This window comes from Sminthopsis crassicaudata, chromosome 6 (assembly GCF_048593235.1).
Source record: "Sminthopsis crassicaudata isolate SCR6 chromosome 6, ASM4859323v1, whole genome shotgun sequence".
Taxonomy (NCBI): domain Eukaryota; kingdom Metazoa; phylum Chordata; class Mammalia; order Dasyuromorphia; family Dasyuridae; genus Sminthopsis; species Sminthopsis crassicaudata.
This window is the reverse complement of record NC_133622.1, coordinates 91,527,092-91,551,714: the sequence shown is the minus strand read 5'-3', so window position 1 is coordinate 91,551,714 and position 24,623 is coordinate 91,527,092. Positions and strand designations below refer to the sequence as shown.

The 24,623-nt window shown below is 34.2% G+C and overlaps 2 long non-coding RNA genes across 2 annotated transcripts in view; one reads left to right on the top strand and one right to left on the bottom strand.

Moving 5' to 3' along the window:
* LOC141546806 (uncharacterized) overlaps window positions 1-10,989 on the top strand; it is a 64,858-nt gene extending 53,869 nt beyond the window's left edge. The window contains exons 2-4 of the long non-coding RNA XR_012483425.1: window positions 8,288-8,416; window positions 9,714-9,834; window positions 10,420-10,989. This is a non-coding gene — a long non-coding RNA (uncharacterized LOC141546806). The remainder of the gene's footprint in view (window positions 1-8,287; window positions 8,417-9,713; window positions 9,835-10,419) is intronic.
* Window positions 1-24,623, bottom strand: part of LOC141546807 (uncharacterized) — a 33,987-nt gene that overhangs the window by 419 nt on the left and 8,945 nt on the right. Inside the window, exon 2 of the long non-coding RNA XR_012483426.1 lies at window positions 12,263-12,319. This is a non-coding gene — a long non-coding RNA (uncharacterized LOC141546807). The remainder of the gene's footprint in view (window positions 1-12,262; window positions 12,320-24,623) is intronic.

The window sequence follows — 24,623 nt, the reverse complement described above, 5'->3', positions numbered from 1 at the left end:
TTCGACTAAAAAAAGGACCATTTTTAAAAGTTCATTTCAATGGATTTTGACTTTGCCTATGTTTTAAAAGAAAGACTGATATGAAATTCTATTAAATTTAAATACTTATTAAGTACCCACTACAGAGTGGAAGATGAAGACCAAAATGAAAGTTATCCCTAACCTCAAAAAATTTACATTGTACTGAATGGCTCATCTTAGTTTTCCCCATCTTGCCTTGATATGGAACATAAGTATGAATAAAGAAGAATAGCTGCCTAAAATAGCAGCTTTAAATATCTTACCTTGTAGTTTATTCATCAACCTATCAATAAGCACCTATTAAACATCTGGGTTCCACCTTTCCTCTTGCTTGTTGCCCATTACTCCCTTCATTCTTTCTCTATCCACCTTCTACAAGTAGCTAGGTAGTACAATGTTCACAGTGAAGGATAAGGATACCTAATTAGTATATGTCGGCAAGACTTAACCTTTGACTATCTCAATTTTCTCATCTGTAAAGTGGGGATTATAATAACACCTCCTTCCCCTGTCTGTTGCAAGAATAAAAAGAGATATTTGTAAACTGCTTTGCAAACTTCAAAATATTTCACAAATGTTAGCTATTATTATTATATTTTTCCAGGCCAAGAAGAAGGAGAAAAGATTTTCTCTCTAGGTGCTAGGGATTCATCACAGGTTGTATGAGTATAAACAAAAATTAATATACAGTAATTTCAAGATGGAGAATCGCATAACTCTGGAGAGTAGACAAGACCTCATATAAAGGGCAGCAGCTAATCCAAGTTTTGACAGTAACTAGGGATTCCAAGAGGTAGAAGTGAGGGGGAGGTACATTCTAGCCATTGGGGATAGTCAGTGAAAAGATACCAAAATGAGAGATAAATATCATGCATGAAAAGGAGGAAAGGTCAGTTTGGTGGTACATAAGTGAATGAATAGTAGTAAGATGTGATAAGTCTGGAAAGATAGGTTGGAGACAGTTTGTGAACGATGTTAAATAGCAGTTAATGGAAATTGTATCTGATCCTAAAGGTAATTGAGAGCTATTGGAGTTTATTGAATAGGAAAATGATATGGTTAAATCTGATTTAGAAAAGGCACTTTGGCAGCTATGTGAAAGACTAAAGAAAGAATAGATTTAAAGCAGGATGACTGATTAGAAAGTTATTTCATTAATGCAAGTAAGAATGGTAAATGATAGTGATGATGATAAAAAGTAGAGTGATGGTCATGTGAGTGAGTGAGGAGCAGTTATAGGAAGGGAGCAAACCTCAATAACTAAAATAGTGAAAGTAACCTTAGGAGGGGGAAAAAAAGAAAACAAGTAATTTACATGATAATTCTATTATATGTTTTAAACAATTAGCTAGTTGTTCATAATAGATTTGCAATTTCAATTTCTTTTTTACATTATACCATGTTATGGAAATGCTTATTTTATTCTATAAATTAAAAATACAATAAATAAATATAGGGGGAAAAGAAACAAACTAGAAGAAAAGTAGATTGAGGAAAACGTTAAATGAGGGATGGGGGCTGTCCTTGAGATCAAGCTAGAGTACCCTTTAATATATTATGAGAAAGAGAAGAATGCCAATAGTGCGTTGGGTAGATAATATTTGGTGAATTTTAGGAGAACATGTACAAGTATTGCATAAGATAGGTAGGCATTGATGGGCAAACTTCTTCACTGAAGAGAATTCCCAATGATATCACAGATATCCACAGTGTATTTGAGATTTTGAGTAGCCTATGGAATTTCCAAGTTATTTTTTCAATAGTTCATTTTAAATATTAATGTTATAAAGATCCTAAGCATTCTGTTTACTTTATAAATAATTTAGAAGTCTGTTCTTTTCTTACAACAAATAAATAATAATAATAATCTTAGTTAGTTGCCTAGGGTTAAATGACTAAGGTCAAAATTAGAGTCAAACAGGACTTGGAGGCTAGCCTTCCCTCTACTATATCATGTTGCCACTAAGTGAGAGGACATTTTCAAATCTTCATGAATTATGAATTTGTTCCTTTATTAAAATATGACTTACATTTTATCATGTCAAATAGATTTTCCAAGGCTCTTTAGGATTTAAGCCAGGAATGATGAGCTGTACCAAACTGAAAAAGATTTCAAATATAGGGATACAAAGAGATTATACAGAGATTTTGCATTAGGGACAAACTTTTTCTGAACTTCTAAAGACCTTCAACTAAGGCATAAAATATATGTAACTTGAATCAAAGGTGAGAATAGCCACTTATATAAGAGTTTTCTTTAAGAACAGGGGTCCTCAAACTATGGCCTATGGGCCACAGGTGACCTGCTGAGGATGTTTATGCAACCCGCCCAGTTATGGCAAAATCAGATTGGAAGTGACTTTTGGCCTAAACTTCCGGCACTGGGCTGAGGCGGCGGAGACTTTGTGTGAGGCAATATTGAGGTGAGATGAGTTCCCAGGCCGGGGTGTATAGTGTGGGGAAGGAAGAGAGATGCAGAAGATGGAGAACTGACGGCCCGCAGTCTTGTAAAGTAACGGAAGCCACCACAACAGACAGGCACGAGGGATGTATAGTGCATGCTGCGATGTCATGGCCACTGCAGGGGGAACATATGGGCTGTGTCTGGTGCACAGGTATAGTAACAGTACTACAAGTCCCAGCTTGACTCTATCATTGTCATTATGCTGTAATGACAATGTAACGGCTTCCTCTTAACGCATGCTGTTGTTGCACAGAGTGAGGCTCCTGGTACCAGACCATGGCCCTGTATCCATAGTGACCTCGTGTCTGTCTGTTGTGGTCATCAGTTTTATCATTGTGTGTATGTTCTGTAGTTTCATAAGAAATGGAATATTGTTAATATATTTCATCACTTTATAATCACTGGGGGTCTGAACTTAGTGCCCCCCTTAGTGCCCTTAGTATGAGGGGGTGCAGAGCTGGTGTACTGCTTCATTCCCTTCCAGATTCTTAAGGTCCCCATACACTTGTGCAACTTTAAGTCACATGATGACCTCCCCCAGAAGCTCCAATGTACAATTTGTCACTGAAGCTCATTCTGCACATACAATATATTGCACTGTTATATACATATATACACAGTCTTGCCTGTGATTATGATAAATTACGAGTGCAGCACATACGATTATTCAGCGCGGGATCATGAGAATTGATCCCAGGATTCAGAGGAAGCCAGGACATTTGGGAGGGCTGCCTGAGCAGTGACTTGTGTGCACTGAAGGTCTGAAGTGGGAGAGAGTGCAGGAAACGGAAGCATCACAGCACAGAGGCAGCTTGGAGGAAGTTGGGCATTGAAGTCTGTATGTCTCTATGTGGGCAAAGTTATTGCTGTTATGTTGTTTTTGTAGCGCTGTGTGTGTGTGTGTGTGTGTGTATGCATATATATGTATATATTGGTATTTTACTAATAGCAATTTGGAATCCCTTAGAAATAATGATGTCAAGAAAAAGAAAATTTGACTTGGAGTATAGGATATTCAAAGAACAGTGGACTTATGATTACTTTTTCATGCAGTACAAGGAAAGAGCTGTATGCCTGATATGCCAGAATATAGTGTCTGTGTTCAAAGAATATAATTTGCGTCGACACTGTGAAACTCAACATTAAGATAAATATGATGGTTTGGTTGGAGAAGTGAGAAAAGATAAAATATCAAAACTGAAAAATACATTGACAACTCAGCAAAATATTTTTGTGAATCAGAAGCAACTAAATATTTCATCACTGCAAGCAAGTTTTCAAGTTGCCAAGCTAATAGCATGCACTGGCAGACCTTTTGTGGAGGGAGAATTTGTTAAAGGATGGCTTCTTTCTGTTACCCAAGAGATTGTGTCCAGAGAAGGCCAATTTATTTAGTATAGTGAGTCTTTCAGATATAATTACACAGACGATTGAAGAAATGGAAGACAATCTGCATTGGCATTTGCAAAAAATTTCACCAAAAAATTTCATATTTTTCCTTGGCACTCGACGAAAGCAATGATATTTGTGATTCTGCACAACTTCTAATTTTTATTCGTGGGACGAATGATTATTTTGAAGTCATAGAAGAGCTTGCTGCACTGCAAAGCATCAAAGGAACAACTACAGAAGAAGACATCTATGAAAAGGTTTGCCAAACATTAATAGTTTGGAGCTGGACTGGGCTAAACTAGCCAGTGTGACAACTGATGGTACCCCTAGCATGGTGGGGTCTAAGAAAGGAATAATTGCTCCCATTAACCAAGAGATGGACAAATATAATCATTCTCATCCAGTAGCCATACACTGCCTCATCCACCAACAAGCGCTGTGTAGTAAATCACTGAAGTGGGACTCTTATGAAAATTGTGGTATCTTGTATTAACTTCATTAGAGCTAATGCAATAAATCACAGACAATTTCAGGAATTTCTGTCTGAGCTAAATGTTGAGTATGAAGATGTTCTATATCATACAGAAGTCCGTTGGCTGAGTCGAGGGAGAGTTTTGAAACATTTCTATGACTTATTTCCACAGATTACAACTTTTCTGCTTTCAAAAAACAAAGTACCAGAGCTCAATGATGCAGAATGGAAATGGCACCTTGCCTTTCTGACAGATTAACAGAGCTACTCAACAATTTCAAAATATGCAACTTCAAGGAAAGGGGAAGCTCATCTGTGATATGCAATCACATAGCAAAGCATTTAAAGTAATATTAGGCCTCCTCATCAAACAAGTGAAGGAGGAAAACTTCTGCCATCTCCCCACAACTCAAAATCTGTTAGCAGAAAAACCACTGATTGCATTCTCAAACAAAACATGTGTGGATTCATTGGAAAAATTGCAAAAGGAGTTCCAATTTAGATTTAAAGAGCTTCATCTCCATGAATAGGACATACAGCTTTTCTGTAACCCATTTTCTATTGACATTGAAAATGTGGACACAATTTACCAAATGGAATTGGCTGAACTGCAGAATTGTGACTCTCTGAAAGACGCATTCAAGTCAAGCAGCCTTCATAATTTCTAGGCATCTCTCCCCTCTGAGACATATCATCATCTCAGGAACCATGCACACAAAATGGCAACCATCTTTGGCAGTACTTATGTCTGTGAACAGACTTTTTCTAGAATGAAACATTTGAAATCTCCAACCAGATCAAGACTAACAGATGCACACTTGCATCACTTGTTATGACTAGCAGTGATAAATATGGAACCAGACATTGACCATCTCATTAACCAAAAGAAGGCCCATAGTTCCCATTGAAATACTGGTAAGTTTGTTGATTTAACTTTACTTCATTTTAAATATTGTATTTGTTTCCATTTTCTTTCTTCACTTCAAAATAAGATATATGCAGCGTGCATAGGAATTTGTTCATAGATTTTGTTTTTACTATAGTCTGGCCCTCCAACAGTCTGAGGGACAGTGAACGGCACCCCTATTTAAAAAGTTTGAGGACCACTGTTTAAGAATATCAAAGATTAACAACTAGCTGATACTAAAGGTCACCAGTTCAATCCTATTCAAAGAAAAGGACAAGAAGCTGATATATTTCATGTTCACCTCAGCATTTACAGTATTCTTCACTCCACTGGGTGGAATAAATAGGAAAATATGAAACACTCTGTGGTTCTTAGAGACTAGATTCTTCACTTTTGCCTCTTTCTAGTGGTCATGCAGACTCACTAGTATCAGAAGGTATGGATTCTTTTCATTAGAATTATCTCCTAATACTCATCTACTGAACACCCTACCCTCCTCCCTGAACTTGCTATTTGTCACTGAATCCTTTAATCATGCTACTTTGTTTTACTATAGTTTTCCAAGAATTAAAAAAGCAGTGGATTAAGTATCAGGAACCAGTGTTTAAATCTGAGCTATATAACCTTGAGCAAGTCACTTAACCCCAATTTATCTTAATTTCTTCATCTGTCAAATGAGCTTGAGAAGGAAATGGCAAAGCACTCCAGTATCTCTGCCAAGAAAATCTCAAATGGGGTCACAAAGAATCGGACATAACTGAAATGACTAAACAACAAATATACACATACATATAAATATACATATATATTTTATAGGCACACAAATATACATATATATTATATACACATGTAAATATATACATATGGATGTATGCATATGTGGTTATATATGTATATTGTGTACGGTATTGTATTGCATATACACATCAAGTACTTGGCTACATGCCTAAATGTTACTCTTGATACTAGAAGAAGCTTCTCAGAGTCTACAAATTTTAAATAATTCACATTCAAGATGGGGAAACCTATATGTTCCTAAGTCTAGAACTTGGTGACAAATATTTTGAGGGGAAATAATTACTTTTTACTAATTTTGAAAACAGAGATAATTGCATTGTGATTAATGGTTTTTCGGGTCAACTGTTGAGAAGCAGTTTGGATTAGTGTAAAATTCTGGTGACTGACTGGGAGAACTTTTATTAGAAATGCTGACAACTAATTTTAATTAAATGAAAAAATAGGTTAGTTTCCAAGACATTTAAATTTGAAGATAGGAAGTCTGCTTTGCTTGATTACAGGCCACTGAAGTTAGGAAAAGGGGAGGGGAAATAGATATATCTTATACTTTGAAATCGACATTTTAGGGGTGCTTGCCATTCCTTACTATTCTTTGTTGGTCATAGATTTAAGAGAACATCCTTCTTGCCCTGATCAACCAGCCACTTCTTTCATTCCTTCTACTCTTATTTCTCTCTTCCCTTCTTTCTACTATTTTCCTGATCCTTCTTCTGACTCTGTGAAATTCCTTTTTCTTCCTAGTCCATTCCATGTTAATAACTCTTTTGCCATTCCTAATGAGGATTTTTTTTTTAAAAATGTGCATTTGTTGTGCATACCCTTTGATCCAGCAGTGCCACCACTGGGTCTGTGTCCCAAAAGATCATAATAGAGCGAAAGGACCCACATGGGAAACAATATTTGTAGCAGTCTTTTTGTAGTGGCAAGGAAGTGGAATGAGTAGATGTTCATCAGTTGGGGAATGGCTGAATAAATTTTGGTATAATTGATAAATATATATACATATATATAATGGAATATTATTGTTCTATAAGAAATGATTAGCAGAGTGATTTCAGAAAATCTTGGAAAGAATTACATGAACTGATGCTGAATGAAGTGAGCAAAACCAAAAGAACATTGTACATAAAAATAATAAGAATATGTGATGATCAACTGTGATGGACTTTGCTTTTCTCAACAATGTGGTGATTCAAGACATTTCCAATATACTTGGGATGGAAAATACTATCCACATCCAAAGAAAGAAATATGGAGAGTGAATATGGATCAGAGCATGGAATTTTCACTTTTTAGTTGTTTGTTTTTTCTTTCTCATGTTTTTCCCCCTTTTGGTCTGATTTTTTTCTTACACAACAAGACAAATATGGAAATATGTTTAAAAGAATTATACATAATTAACCCTTATCAGATTACTTGCTGTCTTGGGGAGAGGGGAGGTAATAGAAAGGAGAAAAAAAATTGCAACATAAAGTCTTACAAAAGCAAATTTTGGGATCTATTTTTACATGTATTTGGAAAATAAAATACTATTGAAAAAATTTTAATTTGTACTTTTCCCAAAGTGCACACACAATTCACATTATGTTTCAGAATCCAAATGTTTTCATTGTTGTTCATGTGTTAGAAGAAGTTAGCTTTTTTGGCTTTTAAGATAAAGTCATCAATCCAAACAAAATAATAGATGTCATTTCTTAGAATATTCTGAAATGTAGTTGCATTTTTTCATCTTGCCAAAAACATGTAAGTCAGAAAACCATAAAACTACTAATGAGAAAATTTCAGAATTACTGTATGGTTTTCATTATAGCTTTCATGTTCTGGTCCAGACTTGAAAACATGGACTCTTTATCTACTTATGACACAGCTATTGCTAATGGCCTAATTTACAACATATTCTAAACATTTCTTGCATCTTAGAAGATGATTGGGAATAATTATTTATTTGTTAAACATTTTTGCTAATACTATGGGGTCCCTTATTTGAAATTAAGTTACCCATCATATAATCATGGTTGAGTGTCTTTTGTCAATGATATTATCCTCTGGTATATAAAAAATTTAATTTAATAAATGAAAAAAATTTGCTTGGGTGGAGCTCTCTAAGATGTTCAATATATTACTCGAAACAAGACACACAAAGCATCATTTAAGTAACCAAAGATAGATAGCTAGATAAATAGATAGGTCTATTGGTGGATAGAGTATTTATTAAGCTCTTACTCTGTTCTAGATATTGTGCAAGTAAGCTCTGGGAATACAAAAGAAGGAAATGAGATGGCCCCTTCTCTAGAAGAGCTTATATTCGAATAGGGGAAGATAAAACATAAAGAGAAGTTGGAAAACAAGGAATGGAAGGGAGGTAAGGAAATTTTTGACTGGTGACCATTTTACAGCCAATGTGGACATGAAGCAAACTGATATGGTAGAGGAGGAAGCTAGAGAGTAAGCCTCTTAGAAGAAAAATGGACAAGAGGAAGTTAAATTGAAAAAAATAAAGCAGTATATTTTATGAATTCCAAGCTTAGCTTTTTTCCATTATGATTTCTTCTTTCTTATCATGATTCTATGTTTCTATTTTTCAAATCTTTACCAATTCCTTACCACTCATTCTTTTGAAATTCCTTAAAGTTCATTTTAATAATGAGCTGACAAAAAGGCTTTTCTGCTTCCATCCAGTAGCTCTATTTACACAGCAATTGTCAGTCCCTGAGTCATCAGATCAGACTGTGACATGCCCATTGTACATTCAGCTTTTCATTTAACTTGTTACTTCAGGAAGCTCATGAGGACAAACCACTTCACATAAATCAATCATTACAGCAAGATCTGCTTTAGATACTTCCTGTTGGCATTTTAAATCTGGGTACTAAAGGCAAACTGAAGTTCAAATCTGCAAATTGTTGAGGATCAAAATATTTATTTAGTATTAACCGGATCTAAAAGGGTAATAAATCAGCGGTTAATTTTGCAAGCCTATATGCATGTCATATTAAAAAAAAAATACACAAAACATGACCTTGTAGCTATTTCCTGTTAATTTCTGAATTGGAAGGCCTTGAAAAAGTCATGGAGTATTATTTTTTTGTCCCAGAGCAGTGATTTCAACAAGCTGATGAAAGTCCTAGTATGGAAACTTCCTCCTCTAACTTATCAGTCCTAGAGAATGGCCTAGATGCTGAAAAGTTGTAACTTCACTTCACTTAGTCGTTATGCGTCAGAAGTCAGGATTGAACCTAGGTCTTCCCTGATTTCAAATTAAGTTATTTACCCATTAGGCTATGCTTCTTTTATGAGAAACACTACCATTCCAAAAAATTATTATTTTTTAAATGATGTGGGTTGCAAATTCAAAATCTGCATTATATCGTTGGCTAGACTGCAGCTCACAAAGAATAGCTTCTCTTCTGAATTGTAGTATGCTAAACTAGAAATACTATACTTTCCCCAAACTGGGAAATCCACAGTTGGCAATCAATACTCTATTTAGTATTCATGCATGTGGTTAACACATTGAATTATAATATAAACTAAGAGAAGGAGTTCACATCAAATAATAAATGATCAAAATAAACATGTGAATTATCCAACAGCAATATAGTCTATATATATTTGAGTGATGAATTTGGATTGTTGAGTCTTTTTCTCTTTTTCCCCAGGCCTCTTCAGTTTCAGGTTTCAGCCAAGACTTGAAAGCAAAGTTCTGCATACCTTGAGAAAAGTGGTTGCCAGATTTCCAGCCTGGTTTCAAGCAGGTTTAGATAAAGCATCCAAATTTTGGTAATGATTTATGGGGTTTGGGATGTTTATCTTAAGTAAAACAAACTTAGAAGCCTTTTGACATGGCTCACAATTTTTACTGAATGTTTCAGATTGCTAATAAAATTATTTTCCCACAATTATGAAAGGACCAGATTTTTTTTATTCATATATAAATAAAATTCATTCTCTTATGAAATCTTGCAATTATTATCTGAAGTTTAAATAAAACCCTGTAATTTTTCAGCCTCCTGAAGTTCAAATAGACAAAGTGTTTTTTTTTTGTTTTGTTTTTAAGGAGCTACTGTATTAGGTACCAAGTAATATAAGACAAGGTATGAGGTTACCCCCTAAGAACTTACAATCTAATAAAAGTTACCCCAATTAAAATAGACATATTTCATCTCAATCTTACTCTCCCAGAAGATTTCATATTAGTTAAGGTCTAGAAGGAACAAGATGGAAAACTAATTTCAAATAATCATATACTGGTACAAAATATGTTTTAAGAAAACATTCCACCTAGGAGTCTATTTCTGATTTCCACAAACCAAAATGACTAATGTCTGAAGGCATAATTGATATACTCAGTCTTTTTCTTGGCAGGTATATATGGAGTCCAAAACAAAATGGATCAAAATATTTTCTAAACTCTGTGGATACACAGCAAAATGTAATCATTTGATGCCTCAAGTCTAGTGATGATGAAGATAACTAACCGAGCTGGAGTTTCTTGTTTTCCTCAGAAAGAGCCATTGGACAATTCTTCCTCAAATAATATTTTCTAAGTGAGAAGAAGCATGAAGGGACTTGGGGCTAAGGAGGGGAGAGACTTCACTAGATTTAAAGTCAGAGAACCAGGAGAATTCATTGTGGAGCTTTGCCATTGTGTATCTTTAAGTAAATCACTTTACTTTTCTGGGTCACAGATTTCTTAGGTGCCAAATGAAGAGGCTGGATGACATGACTTCCAAGAACAGCTTTAAATCTATGATCTTCTAAGTGATTGAGAAGAAAGAAGGAAGAACACTTCTAGATATAATTTGGCCACAATCAACTATATATCTGTGGCAAGTTATTTAACTGACCTGGACCTCAGTGTCCTTACCTATTCCTTGGAATAACTGAATTTACAGATATTGGATGTCCTTCCCATCTCTCTCTCTCTCTCTCTCTCTCTCTATATATATATATATATATATATATATATATATATATATATATATATATATATATATATATATATATATATATATATATATTTTTTTTTTTTTTTATATTTGACATTTTATATATACATCTTTTGTGCCCAAAGAAATTTAAACACAGAAGCCTTGAGGGTCATGGAGAAGCTGCCATCTCTATTGGTAGAAATAGTATCCAAAATGATGGAATATTAAGAAATGACCAGCAGGATGAATACAGAGAGGCTTGGAGAGACTTACATGAACTGATTCTGAGTGAAATGAGCAGAAACAGGAGATCATTATACACTTCAACAACAATACAATATGAGAATCAATTCTGATGGAAGTGACTATTATTGGCAATGAGAGGATCCAATTCAGTTCCAATTGATCAGTGATGAACAGAGCCAGCTACACCCAGAGAAAGAACATTGGGAAATGCAATTTTGTTTTTTCTTCCCAGGTTATTTTTACCTTTCTAAATCTGATTTTTCTTGCACAACATGATATATATGTATAAATATGTACACATATATTGTATTTAAGATATATTTTAACATGTTTAACATGTATAATACTACCTGCCATCTAGGGGAGGGGGTGGAGGGAAGGAAGGGAAAAGTTTGAACTGAAGTGATTGCAAAGGTCAATGTTGAAAAATTACCCATGTACATGTTCTGTCAATAAAAAGCTATAATAATAATAAAAAATAGCATTCAAATGATTGAAATTGCCTATCTTTTAAAAAAAGGTTTATATTATTTATCAAAATGTGTGTTTCTCATAAATTAGAGCACAATGTGTGAGCTGTGTCAGAATATGAGGGACAGGAGGGGGTCATCACCGTCCAGCTGGCAAATTGGAAAAAGTGTCACAGAGGAATTCTCCAAATCAATCAAATTCTCATTAAATACTAAGAACATAAAAAGAAGAGATAAGTGCTCTCTGTTCTCAAAAAGCTTACAATCTAGCTAGACAGACATGGCTTGCAATATATATAAAACAATTAGAGAGGGGGAAATTCAAACAGTCAAAGAAATGATGAAATTACTAATTTATCAGCCTGATTTTAAAATAGGGATTGGAACTCTAGTTTAATTAGTACAGAGTACTCTAAGGTAAAGATATTGTTTCTGTGAAAGCAGGATAATATCTTTTCTTCAATGTATCGTCTTAGATAGTTTCGTAAAGCCTTGATTATAAACTTTATAATGTGACTTTCCTATTGTCACACAAATAGGTATCAGAGATGAGACTTGAACCTTGGTCTTCTTGACTTCAGGGTCAATTTGCTGTTCTCTATTAGGCTACTTCTGCACCTGCATTAAAGAAAGAAGTCAATCAGTAATAATTTTGAAAGTCTGCACAGATAATTTTCAAAATAATTCAAAATAATTTTGCAAGTCTATATAAATGTAAAATTATAAGAAAAGTTTGCTAGATAGTGTGGAGGCACTGAGTATAATTACAAGACCACACTGAAAAGAGAGCTCTGCATGAATTAAATAAACATAGGTAACAATAAAGCAATGCAATGAGTTGCATGACTAAATACCAGGTTTACTGATTCCACAACAAGTTTTAATTATTTTAATCCATTAGAAAAATAATTTGTCAGTCACTAAAATAATTCTATTGTTTTTGTCCTTTGTTCTCAAAGAAGATCATGACATCAGGAAGGTGGTGCCATGACATGCAAATGAGTTAGATTGATTTGACTGTGAACTCCTTGAGAACAGGGACTAATCTTTGTTTTTCTTTATATTCCTAGGACTTCACAGGGTACTTGGCACCCACTTGGTTTTTAATAAAAGCATATAGTCTTGACTTCCACTATGCATCTCTTTTTAAAAATTTCAAACAAGTTTATGTTCAAAAGCATCAAAAAGTAATTTCTTTGACAGAGAGGAGAAATTAAGGGGGAGATGTGCAAACAGGCTTACATTTTCAGATGTGGCCAGTGCACTGATTTATTTTGCTTGACAATATTTATATTTCAAGAGAGTACTTCTATTCAGGGAAATAGGAATGGTTGGATACTGAGAGCAATATTAATAGAGGAAGAAAAGAGCACCAATAAAACATGTTTAAACACAGAAGAGAGAAGAAAGTAGTATGGAAGGACTCACAGTAAAAATATTTTTTTTAACTATCATACTACATTTAACATATTTTTCTTTTAAAACCTACAAAATTTTGTTCACAAAATTCTTTTTCTATTCATTAAATATTGAAATGTTTGTGTATGTTGATGTTTATAACAAAAAAGATTTTTTTTTAAATTTAAGTAAAATAGGAATCAGGAATAAGTAATGAGAAAATTTAATGATTTAAAGATTATGTATGCAAAATTCCAACACCTATACATCATAAATACTCTGAGAAAATACTCACAGAATGCTGGCATGAGATTTGTCAAACAATATTATAAAATTAAATTTATTATATTTTAACATAGTAACATAGTTATCAAATTTGTGGTCATTTTTTATTCAACCTTTTAAATATAGTCACACCCACAGAGTAGTTAGAAGAAAATATCAAAATTGATTCAATATTAGAAGAATTTAAATGAGAAATTAAAATAACTATAACCTGATAAAATAAATACAACTACAACAACTACCATTACTATGGTAATCTGAGCAGTTATGGATTCCACAAAATGGAATATGGAAAGATAAAAAAGCATGGACACTATTAGGATAATTTTTATAGCTTAACCAATGCAAATCAATTGCTTACAATTTTGTGATATGGAAAGTCCTAACTCAAAATGACTACTCAGAGATTTCTCAAAGTGAAGATTTCTCACAAGAAGTAGACAATCCATTCACTGGAGTTCTCCAGAGAAGGAAGGACATTTTCACAGAAATTAAGGGTAATTATACAGTCATAACCCACAAGAATCCATGACCCCTTCCCTTACCCAGTTAATTTTTCACTGTCTGCTTAGATGGAAATAGCAAAGGTTTGTTAAATTCTAGCCAAGTCGATATAGTTGGCTTATTGCAGATATGTTTATCTAAATTTATGGTGGACATTTTCACAAGGTTTATAAATGCTTGCAGGTGTGTTTGCCTAAATTTATGAGCTTACAGTGGTCAACCTTACAAGTTTATAAATGCTTACTTGAGCTAGTATGAGCATTCTATTATAAGATTTATACAAAGAATTTCATTTTCTAAACCTATCAGATGTTCATAAACTAAATTTAGGTTTATAATGTCCAGGCTAGCTTTCTAAAGGTCCTCTGGATGGGCCTTGGTCTCAGCAGGATAGTCATCATGAGGATAATTAGGAATAGAATCTAAGTCTTTATTGTCTCCTTCACAGTCTGTTCACTCTGACTCGCTCCCCAGTTCTATCAGCCCTTAAATATTCTATTACAATTACATCATTACAGCATATTGAGTATATGCCAACTAGAGTGATTATATAATTATATCATACTAGATAGATGTGAACTAGAGAACCCTTATCTCATTGATTTCACTGAGTCAACACCTTGTTGTAAGTATCCTTGTTTCAAGTATACTTCTCCAGAGTCCAGGCCATCTGCAAGGTTATAGGTTCAATCTACCTTAGTTAACAATTTTATGAGAAACCATATAATTCCTCACAATAAGGAGCTTTATTTAGAGGTAAGTAATCCATTAAGCTAGAATAACCAAGAAGACTTAGCTTACCTCAGGCTTCCTCAATCAACAAATAGAGATACCTAGTTTGGAGTCTTCTTGAGTATCTCCAGGCCATTAAATAATTAGTCATGTTTTTCTCTAAGCAGTTATTATTCTGAGAAATCCTTAGTTTCCCATTTCATTCACAATAAAGACAACTTAAGAGATTTAAAAAATCCTTAGTCAATATACATCTAACTAAACTTGACAAGAGAAGTTAGATAGGAAATGACCAACTTTATACAAGAACAGAGCCTTTGCAGCATTAAAGTATTTTACTATCTTTGGGATTTCGTAAGGAAAAGATCATGTCCAAGCTTGCAGAATAGAATTTAACTGCTATTTTTTTTTCCTTTTTATTAACCAGAAACACCAAAATTATGAAAGATTTTAGCATTCACAAATTTAACATTCTACATCTTTCTTGGCTAGCAAGATATTAGCCATACTTTCCATATTTTAATTTTGAGTGAGTGATTCTCATTACATTAACAATAGCAAGAGATAGAAAAGTCAAAGAACATGAGATCAAATCATATTTTGACATATAACATCTTATCCATAATTAGGACAAGGCATCATGCTTTTAGAGATCTAAATTCGTCTGTAAAATGAGAGGGCTGGATCATTTGCCTGCTAATGTCTCTTTCAACTCTATGTCTTTGATCCTATATCTATACTTTATTTTTGAGTAGTAAAGATGTTTACCTCCTACCACTGCATTCTATATATCATACTTCAGAACCTAAAGAATGATATTTTTGTAATACTTGAATTAATACTAACATCTGTTCTTCTCTAATGGTCAAGGACAAGAAAGACTTAGGACAGAAAATAAAAATGCTTTTATTTATAAATAAATGTTTTATAAATTTTAAAATATTTTAATATTTAAATTTAACATAATAATAATTTAATAAATTATTATTAAATTAAATTTAATAAAATAATAATTTAAATAAAATTTTATAATTTTTTAAAAATTTCAAATACCAAACATGTGGCCCTCTCAATATGCATCCTTTCTACTTTCTTCTTATTTTGGACATATTTTCTTTTTATTCTGAATTATTGTAAATCATGTCTATTACTTGCTTATAATATAGTCATGATGAGATAAATCTGCTTTTTCCATGAACTAAGTGCCTTTGAAAATAATATTTAAGAAAGAGAAATGCATTCAAATGTACAAAGAAAAGTCTATTGGAATTTTTCTGAATTGGAATTCAAACATAAAAGTTTGAACCCAATATAAGCAATTTGAATTCTATTTGAAATTTTGCCATATTTCATTTATAAAGTATTCAATCTAGATGGTCATAGTGAAGTAGACTTCACTCATAGAAGTAAATTTGAGTCTCAGCTGTGTCCCTGTATGACACATAAAAGATGGTTGGACTAATTAATGTCTAAATCCCTTACTATCTAATAATCTTGTGAACTATAGTGCTATTATTGAACATGCTAACACTCCTTGGATATTATACTTTATGGTTAATAAAATACTTTATACATATCTTGTCATTAATTTCTCAGAATTCTATGAGATAATATTATTATACCTAAGTTATCAAGTTTGATTACATTATTTCTACTACTTATCTCATTTATGCAAGTTGGGTAGCATCAAGATTAGTATCTCTATTTTAAAATACAGAATCTTAAAGAGGTCAAGTGACTGACTCAAGCTCACAAAGTAGTGGTGACTTTGAAGCCATATCCCAATTCAATGAAATAGGATTCCCCTATCCTCAAGCTACCTTTCTTCAGTCTTTTCTTATTCCTAAAAATCTATGGATCTACTATCTAAAATCTATGATCATCTCAACAATGGCAATTTGTGCAGACAAAACATGTTAAAGTTTTCAGTTTGGTACTGTTAGTCACAGGTTTTTTTTTTTAAATAACATTTATTTTTTTCTTTCTCTCATTCCCCCAATTTAAAAGAAAAAAATTGTAAAAAATATGCATAAAAAACAAAAGAAATTCCTGCATTGTCCACATCCAAAACTTTGTGTCTTTTTCTGCATTTCTTAATTAATCTCTCCTGAAATTCTATGTGGTACCTCACTGTGTCATAGAGGTAAGGCTAGGTTCACTATGGCCAGCAAAATGTAGATTCTTAATAGCCCTAGGAAGCTATTATGATTTCTATAATGAGCCTGGTGAGAAATTGTGCATTGCTTATCAAATTTAAATAAATTTGGAGAAGCTTATCACCAGATTATCCATCAAGTATTCAATTTTTAGGATAGAAATTAATTAAAAATAATCTACTGAGAATGAAGTTGGTAATTATATAATCAGGGCTAATTCTCACACTGATGAAACCCAAATGAATCCAAGTTATTTTTTTAAAGTCTAATTCTTACACCAATTAATTCTGTCCTTTGGGGTCATCTCATTCACATCAATAGAAAAACAATCTCAGAATCTATCTATTGGGAATTCAAACTTGAGAAAACTCTGGAAAATAAGTGTTAATGAGTACACTGCCCCAAGCATCATAGCCATCAGGTAGGGGAAAAAATGTTTTTTTCTAGTCATTCTAATAATCAGACATATTTACTATTATAATTTTAATACCAGTACAATTCATCAATTTCTTTTTAGAAAATTATCTTTTTTATTATCCATTTTAGTTTGTAAATTCTTAGAGACAAATAGCCTTGTCTATATACATTACAAGTTTAAAAAAAAGTCTTTAATGAACACTTTCGAATGATAATGACAAAGCCCTTACAAGGAATTGACACATACTAGTAATTAGGGCATCAAATTGGGGAGGAGGGGGAAGATGAAACAGTAATCTCCTTCAGAGAAAAGAGGAGTAGAATCCTAGGGAGTATAAATCAAAGGCCTGCTAAATTAAGAAAACTGATTTCTCCATAATGCTGACATTCAAGAGACTTAGAAAGCACGGACAACTCAATCAAAGAGTACAATTTAGGATATTCAGATAAGGATCTGGAGACAGTCTAAAAAAAATGTCATTGGGTCTACTTGTCTCACTCATTTTGACCCTAAAGCTTTTGTCATTTCCAAACTCTTAAATATATCCTTAGGTTAACAGAGGAAAATCTCAAAAAGTGGTCTCATAAAAATATCTGGTTGCAGATGGAGCAGCTTGTCATCACAGACCTACCCTTCTGGGGAAAATGATGACCGACCAATAAGAAAGTACTAATAGGAAAATACCAGTTACTGTGTTAACAAGGAATACAACGTTTAAAAAGGAGATAGACAAAGACAACATACTGCCCCCAATGCTTGCTACTAATCTTTTGATTACCGAACTACTGAAACCTACTGAAGAAACACAGAGACACCTTCATACAACAAAACTTTTGGGGAATTCCAAGCAATGTACTCTCACAATTCCCAAGCCCTAGAGAATCACCTAGTTCTAATTTTCACTCTTTGAATAATAGAAACAATGGAAACACACTAAGGCAGGAGGAATGTGTTTCTTTAAAATCACTAGAATTACTAGAAATCAATAGGAAAAAAAAAGCTTTTCCTCCTTTTTTCTTGTGGGTCAGTCACCTCGGTCATGTCCAACTTTTTGAGACCTTATGTGGGGCTTTCTTGGCAAAGATATAGGAGTAGTTCACCATTTCTTTTTCCATGTCATTTTACAGATGAAGAACTGAGGCAAACAGGGTTAAGTATCTTGCCCAGAGTCACTCAGCTAGGAAGTGTCTAAGGGCAAACCTGAACTCAGGAAGATGAATTTTCCTGACTTCAGGCCTTGTACACTATCTACTAGATGCTATGACACTACTGGTTGCCCTTCTCCACTTTAAATATCCCCAATAACTTTAGCTCCTTTGGCTAGCACTAACTATGGTTCAAAACACTTCAGAGCTATCTAAGTTACTGTTCCTCACCACAAAGAACCAACCAGCTGGAGATTTCAAGCTTGCATATTATCTCTGGCCATGGTACTGATCCACTATGCTAACAGATTCAGCTAATAAAGTCACAGAATGAGATAGCACTCTTTCCCTTGGATACCTTACCTGAATCTTAGAGGCAAGAGTTGATGGGATCCTAATTATAAAACATTATTTTATTAATTAAGTAGTCCATTGAGGGTGGCCCAATAAACTTTGAGTTGAAGATATCTTAGAATCATAGATTTGGAGCTAAGGAAAGCTTTCTTAAATAACGTCTTCCTGTTCAAATAAAACTATTGTGATGGCAAAGATTAAAAATGTATTGTACAATATTGAATTGAACCCATTAAAAAAAGATTGATGGACTGTGGATAATATCTTCATAATGACAATACTAACAGTGGAGGGAAGAGTCAAGATGATGAAGTAAGAGGAAGTAGTATAGTCTAATACCCTATTTTATGTCCTCTACAAAGATCTAAAAAATGCACTGGATTTGATTGGGAAAACCAAGAAAAAAAAATCATAGTGAGTCATTTTGCTAGCTTAAAGTAGCTTAAGGAGACAGACAGAAAGATTTGTGAATATTGAGGAGAGTAACTAGTCAGGAGTATACATATATATACATAGATAGATAGATAGATAGATAGATAGATAGATAGATAGATAGATATCAGGAAGCAATCCAATGTCCAAATAATAAAAAAGGACCAGTACCACACAACAGGGAAAAATGCATCAGGGTAGAAAGAGATCCTAAGAAATTCCTAAACTAGTGCAGGGTACAAGAATGAGTGCCAGCTGGCAACATTACAAGGGCACAGATCCAGGATGGAGAAAAGCAATCATAAAGCATGGATTGCAGCTATGTAGTGAGTAAGAAACAATTCCAGTAGCAAATATTAGCTGTGTAGCTCTTTTCCTAGGTGCAAAGTAAACACTGTTAGTTCTACCTTCTAAGAAGGCCATCAAGAAAGCCCATGGGAAAACAACAGACTCAATAAAGCATTCTTAATTATGACTACAGATTGATTCCTTAGCATAAAACTTGTATTTAGTGGAAGGCATTTTGTTGTGCCACAGTTCCCTTTATTATTATGACTCAGTTTCCCCAGTTGTTCTGCCTCAATTTTCCTAAATTGTTCTGCCTCAGTTCCTTAGATTGTTCTGCTTCAATCCTCCTTGTTGCAACCCTCTTTCCTGACCATTAGGACTGAGATAATCAGGGCTGTAGCTGGCCACTTTAATATTCCAAAAGATAAAACTCCAGATGATAAAACTCCAGATGTCCTATCTCAGATACTTAATTGGTATCCTTTACCTCTATCTCTCCAGACTTTCTGGTTCTAGTTTGATGATCTCCTTTACTCCCAATTTGTAAGAATTTATAGTCCTATCTTGTTATGGGCCAGAACTTGAAACAAGGTATTAAGTCAGTGGTACTTAACAGTTCTCTAGTTCAGTATATGTACTTAGTACTTACTTTAGTTTCACAAGATTCACATCTTTAAAAGAGCATATATAAGCTAGAAGCCTCAACCAGGATTCAGTTGGAGAGATTCAGAAGCCAAAGAAGACAGTCAGGGAGATGCAGAAGCTAGAGCTCAAGCTCTCGGAACCAAAACTACAGAAGGCCTCTAAGAAAGCTAACTGGGCCAAAGGAAAGGAGGCAAGACTTGGAAAGATTTGGACTTTAATACCTGGCTGCATTTAGGGTGATTACTGAACTGAAACTAAGGCTGCCTCCAGAGACCCCAAGAACATCCCAACAAAAGATTACATTACAGAGAAGAATATTCCACCATCCCCCAACCTTTCAGAACCAGATTGATGGTCCTGTGTGGAAAGGTGAAGAACTTACAGATTAAGCACATATTGATCAGAGACTGTTAGCTAAAACAGATCAAGCCTATAGACCCCAATCATGTGATTTAAATAAGGCCTGGACTGCATTCCATTGTCCAAAGAAGGGATTATGTGGCCCAAGAAACCATATATCACCTTGTCTACTACATTCCACTGACCAAATAGGGAAATAAAGGTTTATGTGACCAATCACAACATATAGAGGGTGGGATTTTGGAGGTTCTTTGTCTGAAATGCCATAAAAGCTGTGAACATTTTCAAGGGAGTGGCCTCTCCTGCTGTGAATTTGGCTCACAGACCAGGATGGGGTCTGCTTCATGAGATTCTAATAAATAATTCTGCTTTCTATGAGTGATCTCTGTAATAGTAGTCAATTTAGGTATATCTTTTTGTCCCAAATAGTCCCTTCTTGGAGATTCCCTCTCATCAGTGTTCTGACTCTGCCCCTGCCTTTGTCTACCCTGATCATTTAGAGCCATGTATATAAAAACGATTGGAAACTCATATTCCTTACTGATATTTAAGCTGATAGTAAGGCTAAGGCTGCTGCTGAATGCTTTGAAACATCAGCCCTGGGACCAAAATGAATCCTTTGGTCCCAGAAAATCTCTCCCTCTCAAAAATCCAAATAAAATATTAAAAACTCTCAAATCTCTATCTTGCCTCAGTTTCTCTGGCATTACAATTTGAGTAAGGAAATTTTAAAGATTCTCTTCAAGCTATATGAAAACACAACTTGTGAATTAAACACAGTTGTACAAAAATTGTAGGGATAGGAATGGAAACTCTCCAAATGAGGAGTTAATGATCAATAGTTATGATGTCATAATTTTGTGATTTTTAGACTCCTACTTGGATTTTTTTATTTAAAATTTTTGAAGACAAGGTATGTTTGGGTTTTTTTTTTCCTTTATCTCTTTGATACTTGGAATCATGTACTTCTAATAATTATAATACTAATAATTAAATAATTACATTGAATTTTATGCATCCCCTCCTCTCCAGTATTTTTTGGTTTCTTTCCATACTTGTTTCATTTATTAACCAAAAATATTACATGAAGGAGGAAGAGGAAGGAACCAGAACATTTGTTAAGACCTTACTATCTCCATTTTTATTGTTAAGGATTAGGGACTTGTCAACACTATTTCTGGTGATCAAGCTTCCAACAGAAATGGTATTATTATTATTTCTGACATCTCGTTTCCTTTCACTGATGTGATGGCCCCACAGTTACATATGAAACCCTGAAGCTTTCAAAAGATGATGTTGTCTTTGGGCTAAAAAGTACAGATAACTTCTGCCAAAATGGTATTCGTTTACTCTCAGGAAACACCCCCCCCCATTCTACTTCTATTGTTCCTAACAGACCACTTCCTAATGTCTCTCTTCCTGTCTAATTAGCCTCAGACCAAAGCAATCCTTTCTACTTTTCAAGATACCTTTCTGGCTAATATCCTATATTCTAGTAGCTAAATAACTTCTCATTATTCTCCACAAAATTGTATTATTTTATCTTTTTGTCCATGTTTATGTTTTCCCTCTTTCATTTTTTCAAACAATATTTTTATTGATACTGTTTGTTTTTACATTACTTAAATTTCTCCTTTTCTCCCTCCTTCTCCCAGAAAGGCATCCCTGAAAAAAATAGGAGGAAGGGAGGGCAGAGAGGAAGAGGGGCAGAATTCAGCAAAACCCATCAACAAATTGCAAAAACCCAACACTATGTGTATTCTATACCCATGGAGCTCTACTTCTATAAATAAGTGAAGAAAGGGATCTTTTCATATTTCTTTTGGGGGGAACCAAATCATTCTTTAAAGTATAGCAACATTTGTTTTCAAATGTTTTGTGATTATCATTCTTTCATTTATACTTTTGTAGTCATTGTATACTGTTTTCCTGCCTCTCCTTACTTCATCAGTTAGTTGATATAAGTCTTTCTAGTTTTCTCTATGTCTACCATGTTGTTCATTTCTTATAACAAAGTAATATTCCATTACATTAATGGACTACAACTTGGTTACTCTTTCCCCAAATAATAGGCATCTAGTAATTTGACAATTCTTTACTACTAAAGAAAGTGCTTCTATAAATATTTTCTTGCACCTTGAGTTTTTCTTGCTTTTTTCCAAAAGTCTATTATAAGAGGCTTTATAGTGCAAAAGTAAGAGCCCCTGGTTTAGAGTCAACAAGCTTGCAACAGACCCAAATGACAGAATAACAGAAAGTGCCAGCGTGAATTTCCTTCCAAAACTCCTCCAAACAGACTCAGAAAATGTCCCAGCCTGAATCCTGATGGGAAAATCCAAGATAAAGTCATAATGAGTCATTTTTTCAACCCAGATTCACATCTGGGAAGGTGGAAGACAAATATAAAGGTGTGTTGATGAGGTCTAGACAGAAGCATGCCTCACATGCCTAGAAAAGATTGTACACTGGAGCAAAAGAATCCAGTCTCATACTAAGGCACCTCCCTCTCTCCAGATCTGAAAATCTGAGACAGGAACAGGTTCCAAGAAGTACTTTTATTAACTATTGCCCAGTTTTGAGTCACATATCTCTTACAGACAGAACAAAAGACATGTCCCAGAGATGGTGCTCTGCTATTTAGTAAAGGAAGATTCTGAGCAGGATGGTGAGAAAGAGAAAAATTTAGAATCCAACAGCAACAATATGGCTCAGGAAGGAGAAAAGTGGGGTAGCAGTTCAATTTTTAATTAAGTTTGAAGCCTTCATGGGCAAGAATCCTACACTAAGGGGAACTTTAAGTTCCTTTAGCAAAGTTTTCTAGTAGGCTGTTGAGAGTTGAGTCTAAATATCATCATTTTATTATTGTAGTCCCAAACCAAGGTCAGAAATTTGTATGGTAGGGGGATAGTATTCATACGTTCCCCTGGGATTAGATACTTTGGAAGCACTGAAAGTTCACAGATTCTAGCCTGAGCTGTCACTGAGATTCTGGAATAACATAATACTCAATATCCCAAAAAAGTAACAAAAGGAATGGCCCAGATCTTCCCTGTAAAAATAAGCTCTGAAATTCAAGCCCAAAGTCAGAAATTAGACTAGAAAAATAAACACACCAAAAATGGAATCCTACCATAGTGGCAGAGACACTTAAGATAACTTGAAAAGAAGAGAATGACTACAAAATATTTACAAACAAATCCTCAAAGAAAAACAGTTTTGATACAATTCAACTAGAATTCTTAAAAGAGAAAATATATATATACATATATATATATTATCAATGAAATGAGAACACTAGAGGAAAATCAATTGAAAAAGAAATGAGAGTTCTAGAAAAAAGAATTAGAGAGTTAACAGTTTGGCATAAAAAGTCAAAAACCTTTCCCAAGCAACAAGTTTCTAAAAAATTAGAATGGACCAAATAGAAGCTAATGACTCTATAAAATAACAAAAAATTTTAAAACAAAGTCAAAGAAAGAAAGAAAGAAAGAAAGAAAGAAAGAAAGAAAGAAAGAAAGAAAGAAAGAAAGAAAGAAAGAAAGAAAGAAAGAAAGAAAGAAAGAAAGAAAGAAAGAAAGAAAGAAAGAAAATTCAAGGAATCTCATAGAAGCTAAGAACCAGAATTCAAATTCCAGCTCAGTGATGTCCTACCTATGTAACCTTGATGATGTTTAAGTTTTGGGGTTCTCTTTTGTCAGTGACCAAATGATGATGTCTAGATTTAGGGAAACAAGATGAGATTAGGGTTCCTGGTGGTCAGGGATTTAAATGATGAGGTCTAGTGGCAGGTTCAGGGTTCAGGGAACCAAATGGAGAAGTTTGGCTCCCCTACACCCTTTTGGGATTTAGCACAAGAGTAGGGAGTTTTGGGGAACTCCTTTGTGGTGGCACAGAGATTCTCTGTAAAGAGATTTACAGACCCAAAAAGGCTAGATTGATAAAAGAGGTTTATTTTTGGCATTGGGAAATCAGCCTTTATTATGCAAAAACAGAAAGGCTTAATTCCTTCAGTGGACAAATTCTGGGAGAGAAGTAAAGTTCAGAGAAATCCTGACAGAGAGACATAAAGTCTCGTTAGGGAAATAGGTGAGGATAAAGAGCACTGGAAGAGAATATTATTCCAGTGGGCAGAGGTTTCCTTGGCATAGCCATTCACCTTCCCTATGATTTCTCAGGCCAAAACAACCTTCCTAGACTATCCTACA